The 20192-nt window shown below is 39.7% G+C and overlaps 1 protein-coding gene across 4 annotated transcripts in view; it reads left to right on the top strand.

The window, feature by feature from the left end:
• The first annotated feature begins 6307 nt into the window (after nt 1-6307).
• Nucleotides 6308-20192, top strand: part of LOC129766224 (LON peptidase N-terminal domain and RING finger protein 1) — a 188516-nt gene continuing 174631 nt past the window's right edge. Inside the window, exon 1 of one of the 4 annotated variants that reach the window (XM_055766737.1) lies at nt 6308-6769. The gene's annotated coding sequence lies outside the window, so the exon portion shown is untranslated. Of the gene's footprint in view, nt 6770-6860; nt 7635-15267; nt 15655-20192 lie in introns of those variants that run through there. The other 3 variants (XM_055766740.1, XM_055766738.1, XM_055766739.1) reach the window with 3 other exon arrangements.

Here is a 20192-nt window from a genome sequence, read left to right as displayed (position 1 = left end):
AAAATTTCACAACGAGAATGATTTGCTAGTCCCAAGCGTCATTCTGTGTGTTCTTTGTGCAATTTGGTTGGTTCAGGTCAATCAAGGAGAGCAACTACGAATTGTACAGTCTACCCAAGCTCAAGCTCAAGCTCAAAAGTTTATATCAAACTAGACTGTTTCTATCAAATAAATTAAAGTTCTCTAACCGCTGTACATTTTTTATTCCTTTTTTTTTTGCCTGAGCGTTTAATCTAAAAGACCCTGTATAAAAAAAACAAATACAATCAACAATCACGTGAAACAAAAATTTGAATTTTCTACCAATTTTTTTCTGAAAAAGACTATATTTCGATCATCTGTATCGGTTCAGTTGCTCAAAAGTTATGATTTTTTTCAATAAGTTGACATAAAAAAAGAAGCACAAATTTTTCCATATCTCGAGAAATCATCGAGCAAATAGAACCAAATATGGCATGTGGATGTTTCAGGAGGAAGAAATGTTTCTCTGGTAGTTCGACCTCCTCCCCCTCTCTTAGGGGTGTTGTCATAAAAAATAAACAAAAATTTCTGCATAACTCAAGCAAATGGAACCAAATTTGGCATTTCAGGGGGTAAAAAATATTTCTATGATGGCTCGACACAACACACTCTCTTAGGAGGGGGCGGCATAGCTCCAAAACTAATCAAACAAATGGAGTTAAATTTTGCATGTGGAGGTTTTAGGGGACAAGAAATATTTCTATGGTGGTTCGTGTACATAACTCGAGAAATAATCAAGCAAATGGAACGAAATGTGGCATGTGGAGGTTTTAGGAGACGATTAATGTTTCTTTGATAGTTTGATACTCCTCGCTTCCTCTCTAAAGTGGTGGTTTGGGATATGTTGTGTGGTGATTGATTAACCGCGCAAACAAACATCAATCCGATGTAACACGTAACACTAACTCACGGATTTCTTTCTATTCATTACAAAAATAAGAGACGTTATCTCTTGTTGACGGTTGAAAACATAATCCATTTATTCACGTTCTTTTACAATCAGGATAGTTCTTAATTCTAGTACCGCTAATACAATATGTTAAACTGGAGGGAGAAACCTGGAACAACTATTTACTGATTATCCAATCAGAAGTAAGTAAATTGAAATAACAAATACCAATATGCATACGTGAACGCATTGTCGCTATGTTCTAGGCGTGTGCGGATGGCTCATAGATAGAGCGAAAGAATATAATTGCTTAGCGCGATAGGTGTTCCATGAAATACGATGCCATGAGACCGTTTCAAGTATGGTGCAACATGTATATCGATTATTGAGTCAACGCTTAATGCTTGGGAACACAAGTGCCCTAATTTAGTTGCAACACTTGTGTGAAATGGAAAAGGTTCAGCTATAATCGATTAGCTGTGAATAGACATGATCCAGTGAAGATATGTTATGCATGCAATTATGAATAAGCATAAATAACGTATGCGTGGGAACATCTAGAAAATAAAATGGAGGAAGCGGGACTACCATACAAACAAAACACAAATTTCTGCATAACTCGAGAACTGATAGAGCAAATGTGACGATATAAGAGTACAAGAAATGTAATGTAAATCCTCTGGAAGGAGAAGGAGGGTCCCATAAAAATATTACACATATTTCAACCAAACATATTAACAACTGAACATGAAAATTGAAAGTTTTCAGAAAACTCTGATCGAAACTAGGGAAATTCGGAAAATTGAATTCCCAAATGTTCTACAATTACATCTTGATGAGCTGTTTTAGTACATTCGATCATTTGATGTTTGTGCTAACAAATATAGTCTTTGTTCGAAAGTAGAAATTGATTCTCAGGTGAACAAACGCACTCCTATATCTTCTAACTGTATAAATAAAAATGAACCGCCAAATGTGTTGGTAAGCGCAAAATTCGAGAAAGGAATAGTCCGACTTGAGCTGTTTTCATTTTCTTATATTTTCTGTGTCAAACATGTATTCCATGTATCGGAGAAACATGTTATTGACAAGCAATTGAAGAATCTTGAACGGGAATCTTGTTTGAAAATAATTTTATATTATATTGAGCTTTGGCGAAAGTAAATGTATATTAAAATGGCATTGTAAAGGGTTAATAAGAAGCACAATCAATGAATAGTTCTGCGATTGGATCCGTTCAGTAAGAAAACGTGAATGTTTGAAAGAATTAATAGCAAAAAAACTCATTTTGGGTGGGACGAAGGGACTGTTATTATTCCAATAGTGTGTCTCATCTATTGAACAACGACACATTTGTGTAACAAAAACGTTTTTCTGACAATTTCTATCAATCTAACTGTAGCTGAAATTAAAGCCACATTTGTGTGGTACCCTATAAGAGTACGACTGATTTCAACACGTATTCTCTCAAATATATATTAACCGCAGGCGTACACTCAGAAGTCCGACACCGCATAAACCGTTGCGCAGCAACCGGTGGCCCTTGACTTCACTTTTCACCATCACCGAGCACGAGGTAAGACGTTCCTGCATCAGGACAGCTACGCTGGGTGATTCCCCAGACAAGCACATCCGAGAAACTCACAACATTCAGGTCTACAATGCTGAACATCTGACCATGTCATCGATTGCATGGAAGATACGCTTTCCAATCGACGTTTAAGAAGTAATATTCGTAATATTCATTCAAACGATCGACTTTGTGAAAACAAAGCAAATTAGCTTTATAAGAAGTCGTGTTTTTTCTGTCCTCTGAGTTCTTCTTCTGTTTTTGACTTTAAGAGGCTTTAAACTTCGCAGTTCATTCACCTTTAATCCTTTAAGTTTTTCACTTACATTACCCAAGAATTAATTCATATCGCCCTTCGGTTTCTTCCAAATTTCATTTATGTTGTCTTGATTTTTCCGTTGTTGAATTCTGCATCAAAACATCATTTATAGATTTCGAACAGATTTTTTTCAGATTTGGCACATGCTATCATTATATTAGGCTGTCAAAAAAGTCCTGCGGTATTTCCGCGAGGTGTCGTTGTAAGCGCGTAGTTCTAGTTGTATTCATTGTATCGAGTCATACTATAGCTTGTTGGAAAGTCCTTGACAGTGTTTTGTTTGGTTATGTCGTTCGTGAGTTATAGTGTCGCAAATATGGAGCAAAATAAAGAGAAAATCCGACATATTTTACAGTACTACTATGACAAAGGCAAACATGCATCTCATGCTGCCAATAAAATTTGTGCAGTTTATGGACCCGATACAGTTTCCATTTCCACCGCACAACGATGGTTTCAACGTTTTCGTTCTGGTGTAGAGGTCGTCGAAGATGCGCCACGCTCCGGAAGGCCTGTCGTCGAAAATTGCGACAAAATCGCTGAATTAGCCGAGAAAGGCCGGCATAGTAGCAGCCGTAGCATCGGCCAAGAGCTGGGGATAAGTCATCAAACCGTTATTAACCATTTGAAGAAGCTTGGATTCACAAAGAAGCTCGATGTATGGGTGCCACACCCGTTGACGCAAAAAAAAACATCTTTGACCGTATCGACGCATGTGAATCGTTGCTGAATCGCAATAAAATCGACCCGTTTCTGAAGCGGATGGTGACTGGCGATGAAAAGTGGGTCACTTACGACAACGTGAAGCGCAAACGGTCGTGGTCGAAGCCCGCTGAAGCGGCTCAGACGGTGGCAAAGCCCTCATTAACGGCCAGGAAGGTTCTGCTGTGTGTTTGGTGGGATTGTCAAGGAATAATCTATTATGAGCTGCTTCCCTATGGCCAAACGCTCAATTCAGACCTGTACTGCCAACAACTGGACCGCTTGAAGGTAGCACTCATGAAGAAGAGGCCATCTTTGATAAACAGAGGCCGCATTGTCTTCCATCAGGACAACGCCAGGCCACACACTTCTTTGGTGACGCGCCAGAAGCTCCGGGAGCTCGGATGGGAGGTTCTTTTGCATCCGCCGTATAGTCCGGACCTTGCACCAAGTGACTACCACCTGTTTTTGTCTATGGCGAACGAGCTAGGTAGTCAGAAGTTAGCCACAAAAGAGACCTGTGAAAATTGGCTATCCGAGTTTTTTACCAATAAGAAAGCGAGCTTCTATAACAGGGGTATTATGAAGTTGGCATCTCGTTGGGAACAAGTCATCGAACAAAACGGCGCATATTTGACATAAAACAAATGATTGTAACTAATTTTATGAACAAATGAAAATTCAAAAAAAAATACCGCAGGACTTTTTTGACAGACTAATATATCCTACGACAAATTCAATAGCAGAGATTAGAGAATAATAGCTTGAAAGCCTGTTGTCTGATTAAAATACGATATTTGACAAGGTTTTTGTAGAAAGCAGTATGAAAATATGAATTGTTATTTTAAGTATCAAGATGAGTTCATTTGCATATACAGTAGAATCTCGATTATCGCGGTGTGGGTTATTCGCGAAAGGGAGTACCATAGCAATTATATAGGCCTTCCCGAAATTCGTCAGTGAGAGGTAGGATTTTGCTCTTTTGTTCTTTTTGGTTTACTGGTGTACATGACCATACAGATGAATATTTAAATCATTTCTGTGTTGATAATAGTCTTCATGATTTCATGTTCCATGCTAAAAGAAAGATTTTCATATTTGCACCTCATGCTTGGTCCTTTAATGCGTTATAGCGCGTCACGAATCTATCATGCTCGTACGCAATGAAAAGCCGGACTATCCAGAGTCGGCTGAATCCGTTGTTCTCGAAAAAAAAAACTATTGGAGAAACAATTTAATACCTCTGCAAAGTGCCCAGGAAATTAGAAGATTATGTCTTTTTCTGGCGTGAGGTTATATGCCTTTTTGATCCGTATTGGAAAACTGTCACTATTAAGATATGACCAAACGTTAATGAAGTACGACGACAATGGCGTCACTTTGGTTCCCAAGAAATGCCAAGCTAAGGCTGATTGAGGATTACTGGTCGATTGTCAAGGGAAAACTAGAAGTAAACTATAAGCTATAACTATGAACTATAAGCGTTCTGAAGGTGTTCAAATGAATTTGAATGCCAAACAAGAGCTAAAACAGGCGGTGCAAAAGATAATGGGCCGATTTCGGGGGAAACTTTGAATAATAGGCTAAGGAATAAATATGCAATAAAATGCATAGTTCTCTCCTGGATTTTTGGGTTCTACCAACTCGCTGATAAACATTCTTAGACATTCTTTGATCTTTGATCTCTACTAAAAATGGAGAAAAATTCGGTCAATCACAGATTGAAGCATTGTCCACTTACAATTCTTACGCGTTTTTTTTTTTATTTTGTAGCAACACGTTCAGTGATAGCTGCAAGAATTTTTCGATAGTGATTTGATTATAAAGTAGACTTCTTCGGGTGGAGAGAGTTTCACTGCTTTTCGTGCTGCGAGTCAAAAATTATTCTAGATGGAAGACGAGAGAACAAAATTAATCTTACTCACTTACATTTAAAGTTCAACGTGGTAAGATAAGCCAATCGTAACGCAGTTGAATACTGCTAGAGCTAACGTGTGTGAAGTGCCCAGACATTTTCTTATTCAAAGATGGATTTCGGACAGTTTTCTGGCCAAGAAATCTCACCTAGGAGGTGTCCTTGACAGATTTTAATTCACATTCATGGATAAATTTGCTCGTAAGTTCGTGATTTGGCATTTGCCCCGGTGTAGCGAAAAAACGAGAATTTTTATGTTAGTTACTCTCAAAGTATACATTACGGTGAAGAAATTCAACATAATGAGAAAAAGATGGATGTTCTAAAGTGCTCAGGCACCTCAATCCTTCTTTTAAAAATTACGAAGCTCTAAGGGTGGAAAGTTATAAAAAATATTGAAAATGCAGAACAAATTTCAGGCTTCATTTATACTATACTTATTAAACGTGTCCACGTGGACATTATTCATAACCCCTATTCCCTCACGTGGACAAGCGTGGACATTCTTGTACCCCCTACCCCCCTAAAGTTGTCCACGTGGTATGTGGACAGCTCCTTAATGGATGAGAAAGATTGTGCTAATCCGAATTCCCGTAACCCGTAGATCTGGCATCTCAGTCTGCGATGTGAGTAACAGCGATCGAGTGAGAAAGAGCAGGATATCAACGGTAGTGATTACGTGATGGACAACTAACTGCACGGTCTGAGTGCTGGAGGAGCGCACTCCGCTTGAGTGTACAACCAACCGAGCGCGCGGGGGTGCGTTACGTGTGCGTGAGTGTGTTATATCACCCACCCGAGAGCGCGAGTTAGTGAGTGGCCGCTGGCAGGCGCTGAACAAACGAGCACCATGTCTGCCGCGGTTCGCCATTCATTCGCTTTGAGTACGTCGGTCGGTGCGGTCGAGTGTGGTGACAGTGCAGTGTACTCTCAGCTTTCCTTGGATTGCTGCTCACGCGCGTTACAAGAAGAAAACAATAACGGTGTTTCATACCTTCGCTGTGAGAGGTGTGCCGAGAGCCAGAGCCGAGCGGGGAGAGCGCTGCTGTGTGTTATTGTTGTTATTCAACAGGAATTTGATTTTAAATTTTGTGCATCAAGTGCCCGTGTCGGAGCCCGCGCGGGGTTTTGTTTCGCGGGACGAGTCGTGTTATGTGATACGGCTTTCTGGCAGAGAATATTTTGTGACAGTGAGAAATTGGGCGGATTTCGGTACACACGGGAAAACAAAATATCTGTGTTGAACGCGAAGATTACGCGCGGTGTTGGGCTGTTGGGCAAGTTTTTTTTGGTTTGTGTCTGGCGATGATATAACGCGAGCCGTGTGTGGGGTGTTATGTATTGAAACTGAAGGTGAGCTCTGCAACCCAATGTTCCAGGCAGAATTTAAGGTTTCGTTGGTGGCTAGAGATCGGAAATGAAACCGATTCTTCGCCCAAAAATAAACGGCGCGGGTTTTGGTTCGAGTTTTACATGACTCCGTTGATTACCTAACCAATAAAAGATTACACAAACGGTTGTGCCTCGTCAGTACTGAAAAAGGATTACGTATTCTGTTGCGGCGTAACTCATGGTTCTCCAATTCGCCCGCAGAGTGTTTGGCGGTGTTCTCCAGTTGCGCGCCGCAAAGAGCGCGGCCGTGAGTGTGTGTTAGTGGTGTTGTGTTGTTCCAGCGTAAAAAGAGTGAATGAGTGAGTGCCTGCGTTGCTCTTCAGAATATTGGTCGTCCCTCCAGGCGCAGTAGATTCTGCACCCACCGCCCCCTCTTTCCACAATATGGCCGTGTTACGTGAACGATAAATTCTGGAATCTCACGGAATCTCATTCTCTCCGAAAATAGCGCGAGCAAAAGTGTGTGATGTGTTTTTTGCGCCGAGCTTCTTCTGGATGTGTTTGTTCAAGAATTACGTGCCGATTTTATGCTTCATACGGCATTTGTGCCTTCGGCTTCTTGGTGACATAATCCAAAAAGTCTTCGCGTTATATAACGCAACGCAACGCTTCTCTTTAGTGGCGAGCGATGATAATACAGCACCAAGTGATCTGACACGAAAATGTAATTACATAAATTTGCATAGTCAGTGGACGCAGTGAAGAATTCGTCAAACGGTGTTATTTTCACATCAGCGCTCATAAAAGCCGGCAGTCGAAGAAGAGTTGAAACATTATTCTTGCGGCGAAGGATAATAGCATACGCGACCAGTAACTTGTGAGTGATGTGAGTCTGTTTACATAACAATCAACCAAAGTAACGCGGGGAAAGGAATCGACAGGGACAGTGTCTACGTGGCGCCTTTTCCTCGTCAAGTGGTGATAGTTTTCCAAGGTTTCCCCATGATTCATCAACGCCTGGATCAATTGTGAAATCGTGGTGATATAAGCATTTATAAATACGATAGCTGCCAGCTCATCGGACAAACACACAAGGGTTTCGCCACCGGTCACAGTTCTCAGTAGGAAGCTGTTACTGAATTACTGGAATCCTCCACCGTATCCGGCGACGGAGCCATTCCCGGGGAACGCGAGGGGGTGGCACAAACAACAGCCTGTTACACAATCCACGCCGCCAGGTAACATGCCGTGTGGCATGATTATATTCGTCCTGCGGTGGATTGTTATGAGACCGTGAATAAGTTATGCAACAGTTTTTCCTTCCATTTGGGGGCACTCTCTCTTCTCGCAGGCCGCACCGCACCGCCGTTAGAGACTGTTCCAGCAAATGTGTGCACTGGTAGTTGTGGCCAGGAGTAGTAGGTTATCTTTCCATCTTCATTTCAACCCCTTTTTTCCCGTTGCGCCACCCAGGTTTCGACGATTTGCATGAGTGAATGAGCCCGCGGCTATCGGGTCATCATTGATAGGAAACTCTGACGGCGACGGAAATTGGAGATGGGAGATATTGGTTGTTGCTCGTCCGTGTGTGTGTGTGTGTGTGGGTGATTTTTGCGGGGGAGGACTTTCATTCACCCTTCGATGAGAAATGGTAATGTGTGTTGTTGCATGGAAACAACTGTCTGAGGGACCGTCTAATAGAGTGATCAGAGTGTGTTGGTGGTTTTACTGCTGTGTCCCGTAGGGGGGTGGAGGGAGACTATCAGCACGGAGATAGGGTTGTTAACCCTCTGGTGTGATTGGCAACGAAAATAAACATACACCAAGGTGGGGGTGTTCAGTGTTACACGCGGGATTGATAACACAATGTATGAGACAATTTTTGTTTGTTTAGCATCACCGTCAAGAAACGAGAAATTTTAAATAAAAAATGCTTATGTAATCCGCCCCGATTTTTTAAGTAGGACTACCTCTTTCATAAACGGTGCCAAATCAGAAAACAGGGGTGACATTGCGCATTTCGAAACGAGTAACTCGTTTCGAGATAATTCAAACTCGAATCGAATTGATTTTAGTATAATGTATCTTTTTCGAGTTAATGTTTTCAGTGTACCAGATTTCGAGTAAAATTTGTCTCGAAGAGAAATGTCAAATTTTTGGGTTTGTAAACAAAGCAAATTTCACGGCTATTGCAAATATCAATACCGAAAAACAAATTTAATTAATATTATATTAGAGTTGTGGTAAGTGAAAATTATTAATCTTTTGTTTCAACGTTTCGGCAGTATATCAGACATAGCCGAGAAGCATTCAAAAATATTTCGGATACAACCGTGTTCCAAACAACTTTCAGAAGTACTGCTACTCCTGCAGCTTTGAAATCAGCGGCCGTTTAGAATCTTCTGGCTTCTGGTCGTGCCAAATTAATGTAACGAAGGAGAAAACTTTTTAATTGATATGGCTCAATCAACAGTTTCATCAGTGTTCAATGAAATGATACCACTTCTGGAAAGAAGCTTATGCGAAAAATGGATCGAATTGGATACAACATCGTTTATTGAAACAATGCAATATTTCTTCGACAAATTCAAGATACACGGTGTATTGATGGTACTCATATACCCATTCTAATACCGGGTTCAGACGGTGCGAGTAAGCATACGAGTCGGTCTAGTCAGTTACTGCTGCGCAGCTACTCACACCGTGTGAACACGACATGCCAGTTAGTGTCATGTGTGATCCGGCGTGCGAGCTACTTCAAAGTTTTTTGAATTTACTCGCACTCGCATCCCTCAAAACGTCAAAAACAGAATTTAGCGTTCAAATCAGGGATGCCCAATGTAAAGAAATGTTTCTATTTTTAAGATATTTGAAAATATGCGAAGATATTTATAGACTTGAAAATTATCGAAAAAACAAATAAAGCCCTCATAGTTTCTAAACGAAATCGTTGTTATTTTGTTTTGCACGCTGGCGGGGCAAGCTTTCTCTTTGAAATAGTTTTCTTGCGATTCTCTAATATCATTATCAGGCACAATTTTCATTCAAAATTTACTCACAAATTGAAAAAAAGTATTGTTCTAAGAAACAGAATCATATTCGTTTTAAAAAAGTACATTTTCATTCAATATTTTAATTTTTGACGCGTATTTATCCACCTGCAAATCTACTATCATTTTCATTTCACAAATTGGTACACGAAGCTGCTGGCAAGGCAAAATATATAAAATTTTAAAAAATCTTTTAGACTTCCGCAATTATCTTAACTATGGATGTTTTCGAGATTCTAAAAAATATCGACAACAATCTGAATGATATTCCAGAAGAAAGGCACATCAATGTGGTTTTTTAATTTCACTCTTGATGGTATAGCCTTCCTCATGAGTGCATCTTGGCGTTGTATTTTTGTAATCCAACAGTGTTTCCACTTCTTCAGGTGTTTTTCTCAACACTGCTCTGTACTCTAGAGGATCATCATCGTAGAATTCCTTCAATATTGTATTTGCTGCTCCTATTCCTTGCATCCAATTCATGGCCCAAATCCTTTTGCCTTTCTGCTTTTTTGGATAGTACCTTAAGTATGAAGAAATTCAGCACAAAGTATTTTTATATACGGTCAGCGTGTATTTTGCGATAAATTTGTGTAATGTTAAATGCAACTGAAAACCTGAAACGAAAACTGCCAATAGAGAAGTCGATTTCGGATCAATCATCTATCAAATTTGGACCTGATTGCTGTTTCTGACTATTTGATGGACATTTGAAAAATCATCTGGCATCCCTGGTAAGCCAATGCTGTAGTATCTAGTTTCTCGTCAGCAACTCACACTGTGTGAACGAACAAGGTGAGTCAACCAATTGTCGAGCGAGTTCACCGGCCCAGTAGCTGCTACTAGCAATGTATAAATGGGCCTTAAGGATTACGGAAAATGAACAAATGTACTGAAAATGTGACGCTTATTGTATTTCTTTCTGATTCCATAGTGCTGAAAATAAAAGTATTGTATTTATACTCACATACTTGTACAAATGTAATTGAAATTTTCTTTGATGTAAGGTTTAGTATTAAAATCAATGTTTCACTAACATTTTTCCATACGACGATCATCCATTTCTTGTCGAGGCATTTGTTCTCGTTTCGAGTAAAAAATGTTCGAACACAATGTTACAGAATGTCAACCTTTGCTCGAAACTCGACTACTGCCTTGTTAATTTCACTTGTTTCGAGTTCGCTTCGAAATTCATAATGACAAAAGTGGTCGAAACGAACAAAAATCACTCGTCTCGAAATGCGAAATGCCACCCCAGGTCACGTTTTTATGAAATAAAGTTAACGTAGTTCGCGACCGACAGCGCGAAAGAGGAACAAGTGTCAACACAGTATTTTCCCTTCCAAATTTTCAATCCTTTTTCCTCATCCGAGTCACTCCCTTCCTATCAAAACGCATTGAGTGGTGTATAGCACGAACACAAACTGCATTTTCCGACGTACAACGTAAAAGTAGCCGAACACATGCTAACAAAGAAGTGAAGTGCATTCAGCTCCCTCACAATGTCAATTTCCTCATTCCAAATTCAACCTTCACTCGAGCAAGTTTGCGAAATAAACAACCCGTGTTTGAAAAGTTACCTAAGTGTTTTTCCATTCTCCAACAAGCCACATATCAAATCCTGAGCTATCATCCTGACCTCCTTCAGCCGAAGGAACTGCCACATTCCTCAATGGTGTGATCCACCAAACGTTAATGACTATTTTTGATGCGAACGGTTTTTAACGATTTGCATACCAATCGAATCGGAAACTTTCTAAGATTTGTTTGATATAGTATACATTATAATCCCATAGTCTGTATATGGTTTAAATTGATGAAATTTGGAAGCATTCCCATCTCCCCATACATTTGTTCTGTCCATTTGTGTGCTTTCCCGCGCAGAGCTGTCAATAACAGGCAACTTATGCAGCCGCTAGAATAGAAGCAACGAAAAGGAATAGCGAAAAGAGAATATTTGCGAAGTAAACCTCACCCTTGCATAGTATGTAAGCTGTCGCTAGCGTATAAGTATTGCATCTCCTCTGAGAAAAATTCTCAGAATCTTTCTGTGCCCGAAACAACATAGGTCGCTTATTCTGCTCGTTTTGTGTTTCCCCTCGAGCTGTGAATGCTAGCGAATATTATATATACAACGTCGAGTCTCACTCGTGGTGTACTTGCACAGCATAGGGCGCCAGAGCAGTTCTGACTGAACATGAATTGTCGTTCAAGAGGTTAAGAAATGTGGAATAACGGTGCTGCTGGAACAACTACACAATCACATTTGTGTCAAATGCAAAAAAGGCCGTCGGGATAGCATTCGCGATAAATAGTCAGTGCAATGCGTGCATTGATACGAAGAAACGAATTGCGACATATGACCAATTAGTGTATTGTTCTCGCAAAGATAAGAAAGAATCGTTGCTTCTCGAAATAATTCTACAAAACCACGCAAGCCATTAAACCTTTTCAGGGTCCCCGGAACTAAAGAGTTATTTATGAAATTTGAACGTATTCGCAAATAATATCCGAAATGATAAACCATCATATTAAAAAAAAAAGGATTGCGTAGTCCTACGTCACATGCGGTCGTGTCACGGAAACAACCCCTAGATTTTTTTTTCAAACATCATACATAAAATGGCAGCTACAACAAAAAACTCATCCACGATCATTGCCCTTTTTTTCGAAAAATCGCTACTCAAAATCCGATTGAAGAATGTTGTTCGAAAAGTTAAAAAGCAAAAAAGAATTTGAACCGTTTAAAAACACACTACATCATTAATTTGTTTTTTTTTTTTATTAAAAATATGTTATTATTTTTATTAGAATACATGATTTGAAAATTGCTTGTTGAATCGCGTTCCACAACTCGTCTTGGTTTTGATGTTTTATATTCGCTACATTTCTCTTTTTTTTCGTTCCAAAGATTTTTTTATCGGGTTGAGATCCGGAGACTGCACTGACCAGTTCAAACGTAAATTTCTTTTTCAACGAACCATTATTTCACCCTTTTCGAGGTGTGTTTAGGGTCATTATCCTGTTGGAATCTCCATTTTAAAGGTATAATAATGCAAACCACCAGAATCAGTTTTCATTTTCCGCTCTCGTGTTTCTGATGGTATTTCAGGGCATTTGTAACCATATTCTGCTATTTCTTTAAAAGTTTTTTAATCAGCCGTATTTTGTCGAGACTGCAATATTTACCACGACTCATTGTCTGTAAACAAAAAGCAAACATTTCGATGCCAACCATGAACTATTAGTATACACTGCGTTTCATAACTATCGAACCACTCCATTTTTCTGAGTTTCCAGGGATATGTAAGAGGTCGATTGAACTGAAGTATATAGTGCAGAATACAAAAGCTATCTACATTTATAAGACTGGCCATTTGAACTGTGAACGGTGTTGTGTTTAGGTGCAAAACATTCAAAAAACTAAAATTCCAGTGTTTCATAACTATAGAACCAGATGGAAAAACTCTCACACCTTTAAAGAAAACCACGTCAATTTCACATAAACACTAATAAGTTTCTGATTCGTATGTCATCTTTAGTTCTCAATCAGTTCAAATAACACATTCGAGATGGTTTCGACCAAGCTGCGCCATATTGTAGTGTGAATCTCGTTCAACGCAAAGGATACTGCTCGTTTAAGCTCTTCAAATCACTCATACTGCTTGTAAGCTTCATCTACTTTCGTACGATCACTCCTCATAAGTTCTTGACAGGGTTTTGATTTGGTAAACAAGGTAACCAGTCCAGAATCTGAAGTCCCTATTCATTAAACCATGTCATGACCTTCCGGATTTTATAAATTGATGCCACCTCACCCCTTTATTACATTGTTTTTGATGCAGAAATAGCAGTAAATGATTCTGAAGTACTTCGTTGCACTTCTGACTGTTCATTCGCGTTGTATTTGTATGGATGAATCGATCTCCATTCGACCGTTCATCGGTCTCCATCGCTGATCTCTTGCCTCCCTAAGGGGGGCTGCCATACAAATGAAACACAAATTTCTACGTTACTCGAGAATTAATCAAGCAAATGCAACCAAATTTAGTCATCTGAAGGTGTTAGGGTGCAATAAATGTTTCTATGGTGGTTTGATACTCCTTCCCCTCTTTTAGGGGCGGCTGTCATACAAATGAAACACAAATTTCTACATTTCTCGATAATTAATCAAGCAAACGAAACCACATTTGCCATGTGAAGGTTTTAGGGTGCAATAAATGTTTTTACGGTGGTTAGATACTCTTCCCTCTCTCTTAGTGTAGGCTGTCATACAAATGAAAAACATATTTCTAACATTGACATTGACATGTGAATATTTTAGGGGGCACGAAACGTTTCTATGGTGAATATACACAAGAGAAGGGGGTTCCGGGTTCCTCCGAAGTATGGACCGATTTTGACATTATATGTATTCCAATTTTTTTTTGGAAAAACTTTGAATTAGTTTGTGAACTTTTTACTTTGAACTTTTTACGTACCAACAATATATTTTTTGTGAAGGCTGTGGAACCAGTGTTATTATTTTTGCGTGCGAGTACAGGAGGGTTAAAAGAATTCCTTCAAAGGAACTTAGCTCCACTGGAATTGTACTTCGCACCGTAGTTAGTAGCTAGACTTTCGCGAAAAAAATTTCACGTGATTTCCCGCAACTCTTGTGTCGATCAATGTGTTTTCGTCAAGAAAGTTCTACAGATATCGTAACAAACGGTAGTAAAACTATGCAAAATTTGGCCTATTCAGTGGATGCATCACAACCTCCCATTGAAGCTCCCTCAATTGTTTGTGCATTTTTTCTCCAATCAATCAAGTGTTAACTTATGAACCTGATTTACTTTGTTGGAAATTTGGAACGATTATTTAAATTTGAACATCACTATCAAGACAAAAAGTCCGCCCGTTCTCTATGTTGTTGTTCTCCATCAATCCTCAATCCCGCTTCCTCAGCCAGGCATCGAACTTAGTGCTCCCCTAGCACTCGCAACGCGTGACTTTGGTATTGCGGAAGGACGGTCTCTTCTTGGCCGAAACGGTTCCCGTTTCGCGCATTACGCCTATGGTTCGCGCGAAACGTCTCTCAGTTGATGAACCCACGCGTGCCCCAGCATCGACTTCACAGAATACAGCAGCAGCGGGCTCTATGTTATTTGCCTCTCTTCGAACTAAACAATGTTGGTTCGTTTTGTGTACAAACTTTGTTTTCCCTTGCTATGCTAAATTCGCAAATCCTCTTCTGCTATTGCGCGGCATGGTGTTACCGCGTGTTGTGTTGGTATAAACAACAGAGTGTCACGAGCGCGTGGAACTCACTCTCAGTGAACTCTCTTCAGTGTTATGCTCCCATACGCACCCATACACAAACACTAATTGAGAACGCCGTGAGCACAACAAAGCTGAATTGCGGGAGCGAACACGAACCAAATCACAACGCTCCACCTGGTTGGGGCTCAGTTGTTTTGTTCTAATCAAGTCGCACGGATTCGGTTTCTGACACTCGTGGCGTCGCGGTATTTCCAGCATTCTGTGGACCACGGAAACGCGAGTGGTGCACACACCGGGTGGGCGCGTGTGCGTGTGTGTATGTGTGTTGGTGTGTGAAAACACCGCGCATCAGACCTGTCGATATAGCAGCAGCAGCAGCATATATATTATGCTCGAATTAGGAAGCGTCATGTGTGTTATGTAATTTCCGACTTTGGAAGCAGCCAGTAGAGTCTTAGCGAGTTCTTGGAGCGTTTCTGTGCATGCTTGAGCACTCGGCACTGGATTTGTGCGAGAATTGATCAGTGCGCGCCGACAAGGTGGTGATTTCCGGTGTCTGTCGTTCTTCGTCGCCTTCCGGTGAGCCATATGGTGGTGAGCTAACCAATTACCGATTCCAGTGAAGAAGTGTGCATTTTCCAAGAATAACAAAAACACTTGTCAGAGTGTGCAGAGTAGCAATGAGTTGTCGACACAAAATAGTTCTGTTTTTGTTGCGACGTGATTTAAGGAGTAGAATTTTTTATTTAATCCATTCAACGGGGTTCTCTCTACTGTCGGAACGTTACGGCGGTATAATTGACGAGTTACGTAACGTTGGTTGTTTTGCCTGCTTACCTGGTTGCCTTATGGGGGGTGCTTCTCTCGATGTGTTGTTGTTCTGACAGAAATCAAAAGTGTGAATAATGCAAAGCGCGATGCGATACGAGCGAAGAGTGTGTGAACGTGTTTGTTGAGATTTGCAGAATGGCGAATTGTTTTGGCTTTTAGTGTAGAGCAAATACTGATTGTATATTTTCGAGTTGAAACCTTCTAGTCACCTTAGCAACAAAAAAGTTATCGCTCTTGAAGATTGTCGAATGGTGCGGTGTAATTCGCCATGAAGCACATGTGGTTTGCAAAAAAAGCATCTCAAGGGCGTTAGAGAACGGAACGGCATAAATCTTCTTGCCATAGCATTACCCACTTTATTTGGGAATAGTAATCCGATTTTGTTTTTTGTCTGTTCCGTTCATTGAGCGCGCTTGGCGCTCAAGGAAGTTATTAGGACACCTTGGAACCAGGATTACCTTAGCACATACTGATTTTTCTGCATTCTATCAGATTTTATTCGGTCAACTTCAGTTCATCATATCATATCATTCGTTTTTTCTTCTATGCCGGATAACACGCCTTGAATATATTCTGGAGTGGGAAGCTCTAGAATACGCGTGATCGCAGTGCAAGTCGGAAGAAATTTCTTTGACGAAAAATCTCCCGGCCAGAACGGGTATCGAACCCGAACCCTCGGCATGATAATGTGGAACGCTAACCACTGGACCACGGGAGCACGATATCATATCATTCGTAGCGTAATCTAATTCACAGAATGAAACTTCGATTAAAGGTACAAAATAAAGTCCAAGACTATCTCAGCGCGACGGAAGCTCCTCCAGCGTTGTTATTCCCATACAAGGCATTTTCGTGTCACCAGATTTTAGTGATCCAGAAAGAAGTTCGTTCGTGGATTACCTCCAAACTGGTAAACCAACAAACTCGGGTTACTATTCAGCCATTCCATGCCAAACCGAAATAGCGGTTCTCAGATTTTCGTGAAAAGTGGTAGTTTTGTTTTTTATCGCAAAACATTAGACCCGTTTTTTAAAAAAAAATTTCAGTAGGGTGACCATTTCCATTTTGGGGTTGTCCGAAAAATCAACCTTTTCCTCTTTTTTTCAAAAATGACTTTTTTCAAAAAATCATAACTTTTGAACTACTAAACCGATTCAGATGATCGACATATCAAATTTAAGCCAATCACCTGGTCTTCTTCTACTCCTGCAGAAAATTTGAATTCTGTTCCAGTTATTATCGTTTTTTATTGTATTCATAGTTTCGGCTTCAAGGACGCTTTATTTTTTTAATATGTTATCTGAAAAGTTGAGGATTTTTCACATAACATATGTCGAAACCAGAGAGGCGTTTTTTTCGTTTTTGAGTTATGATTTTTCAAAATTAACCGATGGTCCAAAAAACCATTTTTCACTTTTTTCCAAAAATGACTGTTCAAAAATTTATTACTTTTGAACTACACGACCGATTCAGATGATCGATATATCAAATTGCCAATTAGCTAGCCTTCTTTGAAAAAATGACACATTTGCCAATTAATTGAATTCTAGTCGCATACATCCACTCTAGTCGCATAAAAATATTGAACGAAGACTGAAAACATGTTAACTTTGAAACATCAGAACCTGAGAACGAAAAATAACACATCTCTGATTTTTGGATATGTTATATAAAAAAATCTCAACTTTCAAGAAAAAATACAAAAAAAATATAGCATCCCTGATCCCGAAACCATGTAAACTGTAAAAAACAAATACAATAAATAATTACGGAGTCAAAATCCATTTTTTTTGCAAGTCTAATATTCTTCATATTCTTCTAATTGGCTTTAATTTTATGTGTCGATCATCTGAATCGGTCCAGTAGATAAAAAAATATGAATTTTTGTGTTGGAAAAAAGAGGAAAGAATTGATTCTTCGAACCACCGGTTAACTTTGAAAAATCATAATTCAAAAACGAAAAAACAGGAAGTGGGTTATATTTATGGTATAACCGCAAGGGTGACGTAGGACTATCGTTGATTTAGAGATCATTTGTTTGAAGTTGAATCTGAATGAATGAATATTTGGGGGACTTCGAAAACGAGAGCGTTACGTTGGAGGCACAAGGTTTTATGCATCCAATATTGGATACGGAAATATCCTACTGATGGGGGAGAATAATCTTCAGAAGCTATCCTGTTAATTGCGATTGATTGAAAAATCATAAAACCAAATGTATTTGGTCACAGTGTTACATGGATAGAAAACATTCAAATAAACTCTTTAACATGAATGCATTTTTAAATTCCCAGAGGAACTGGCAGATTATTTTCAGTAACGATTAGATATTTCCACATTTTCCTCGATACTGGAAGCCCACCAGTGGTTTATGCTAACTCGATAACCATCTGTTAATAGCACTTGATTGAAACATATTTGGTCACAGTGTTACATGGATAGAAAACATTCAAATAACTCTTTCACATGAATGTATTTGTAAATTCCCAGAGGAACTGGCAGATAATTTTCCGGATCTTTCTCGATGCTGAATGACATCCAAACGGAAAGAATTCCGTGCGTGTATGTGTGTGTGTAGCGGCTGCTTCGATGATCACCTTCTCTCCTCCTGAAGGATCGGCTTCTCTGTGCTCCCTCACAGTTTCAAACAAACTGCTTGCGTTTCAGGGCAGATCTCGATCCTTCGCCGTCCAGCACCCTCAGCAACGATGTTGTCTTGTCGATGTCCTCACGAAAAATGAATGCATCTCACCACCAGAATATCGCTTAAGTATGCTTTTTGTGCGTGATTGAATCGAGAGAAGGCGTGGTTTACGATGGCAATTTGGGAGGTAAACTAGAGGGGAATGAACTCTCTGAGCTCGGAACTTTCGGCGACTGAGCAATAATCGATTGCGGGCGCATACAATATTGGATACGGAAATATCCTACTGATGGGGAAGAATAATCTTCAGAAGCTATTCTGTTAATTGCGATTGATTGAAAAATCACAAAACCAAATGTATTTGATCACAGTGTTACATGGATAGAAAACATTCAAATAAACTCTTTCACATGAATGTATTTTTAAATTCCCAGAGGAACTGGCAGATTATTTTCCGGATCTTTCTCGATGCTGAACATCCAAACGCCAGGAAAGAAATCCAGGCATTCAAACGGAAAGAATTCCGCGCGTGTATGTGTGTGTGTGTAGCGGCTGCTTCGAGATCTTCCCGGGGAACCGTTTGTGGCATCACTCTCCTCCTGATGGATTCCCTTCTGGCCTAAGGTGCACAAAAAGGCTCTTGGTGACACCGTTCATTCGCGCTTTCATGATAAACGAAGAGCTTCACCACAACAGCGACAACATGTTCCATTCGCTGTTCAATTAGAACTGAGTGGATTTCCGAGCGGCGCTCGCTTATATACCGATTGGTGATTTCAATAGCCTGTTTTGAAAGCAATTTTAAGGCTATTGAAACAAGTTTTTGGATCAGAAAGTAACAAGTATAGAACGCGTAGACATTTTATCTTTCGAAAGAAGTGTTTATCACACCATTTCGTTCAGTTGTTTAGGAGCTATTAACGCTCAAAATCTCGGTCTCCGGCGTAACGCTTTCGTTTTCGAAACTTTGATTTTACACCCCGGTATAGAAATGAAAGACGTAGTCCTACGTCAAAAACGCCTCTCTGATTTCGACATATGTTATGTGAAAAATCCTCAGCTTTCCAGGAAAAATATAGCGCCTTTGGACCCGAGACAATGAAAATAATATAAAACGAATACAATCAATAATAACGAGATCAGAATTCAAATTTTCCGCATGTCTAGTCCGGGTGATTGGCTTTAATTTTATATATCGATCTTCTGAATCGGTCTAGTAGTTCACAAGTTATGAATTTTAGAAAAAAAGTAATTTTTGTAAAAATGAGAAAAAAAAAAGATTTTTCGAACAACCATAAAATGGAAATGCTACACCCTAATGGAAAAATTAAAAAAAAAAACGGGGCAGAGGTTTTGCGATAAAGAACAAAACTACCACTTTTCACGAAAATCTGAGAACCACTATATCGGTTTTGCATGGAATGGCTGATTGTAACCTTTAAGGTAGTTGGATGTAAAAAGATTTAGTTTTCAGAACGGAAAAAATACTCTTCATCAAGAGAATGTACCTTTTTACCCAGTGCCTAAAAATACGTGAATAAAAATACGAATTGTTGCAATACCCACCCTAGGGTGGCAATGGGTGTATGGAAAAAATTTCATCATCGAATTTCAAAAACCGATCATGTGCATTTTGTTAATTGGAAATCTTTCAAAT

Source organism: Toxorhynchites rutilus, chromosome 2, assembly GCF_029784135.1.
Source record: "Toxorhynchites rutilus septentrionalis strain SRP chromosome 2, ASM2978413v1, whole genome shotgun sequence".
Lineage (NCBI taxonomy): Eukaryota > Metazoa > Arthropoda > Insecta > Diptera > Culicidae > Toxorhynchites > Toxorhynchites rutilus.
Note: the sequence above shows the minus strand (reverse complement) of the source record. Positions and strands in the feature narration are given on the sequence as shown.